Here is a 655-nt window from a genome sequence, read left to right on the forward strand (position 1 = left end):
ACCATTTTGTTTATTCACATATGCTTCCTAATGGAGATCCCGTTTGGAGCATCTATGGTGCCCAGAGTATAAAGCTATCCATGACTAATTTAATCCAATAACAAAAACAAAATAGTTTATGCAAGCAATGGATTTAGCAGTTGTTTATGTGTGTCTTTGGTGAATGACCTTGATTTAACTATGCAATTTTCATTCTTCTGCAGCTTCCATTTCCTTATATCCTATAATGCACTTGCTCCCAGAGATAGTCTATAGAAAAATTCATGATACTCATAAGAAATAACTGCCAAACTCCATTTTTATTTTCCTTTGCAATCCCAACTCTTCTCTTCCAAACTTATGTTCTTGACAGAGTGCAATAGTTGAACCTCGCCCTGGGACAACCACCTACATGATCATGGTATCTCCCCTGCCAGGTAAGAAAAGAGGTAGGAAAGCTGATATTTAGTGGTCCAGTTGTTTCTATGCTGTACCTGTGATATTCCCCAACCTCTCTCTATTTACATTCAGAAATAAGGTCTAGAATTAGAGGCATTTTTCTAGCTCTGATCTCTCCTTGAAGCAGAAAATATTTTGCCATTTTCATTCTATTATGTGGTCTCCAGAAAATTTTAGGACAGGCCGCTATGTTTCTATCTTCAACCTAGGGTGCAGA

General features: G+C 37.6%; 1 pseudogene; it reads right to left on the bottom strand.

Moving 5' to 3' along the window:
* Positions 1-305: 305 nt before the first annotated feature.
* On the bottom strand, positions 306-424 carry LOC119805668 (annotated as a pseudogene).
* Positions 425-655: the final 231 nt, after the last annotated feature.

The sequence above is a fragment of the Arvicola amphibius genome, chromosome X (assembly GCF_903992535.2).
Source record: "Arvicola amphibius chromosome X, mArvAmp1.2, whole genome shotgun sequence".
Classification (NCBI taxonomy): domain Eukaryota; kingdom Metazoa; phylum Chordata; class Mammalia; order Rodentia; family Cricetidae; genus Arvicola; species Arvicola amphibius.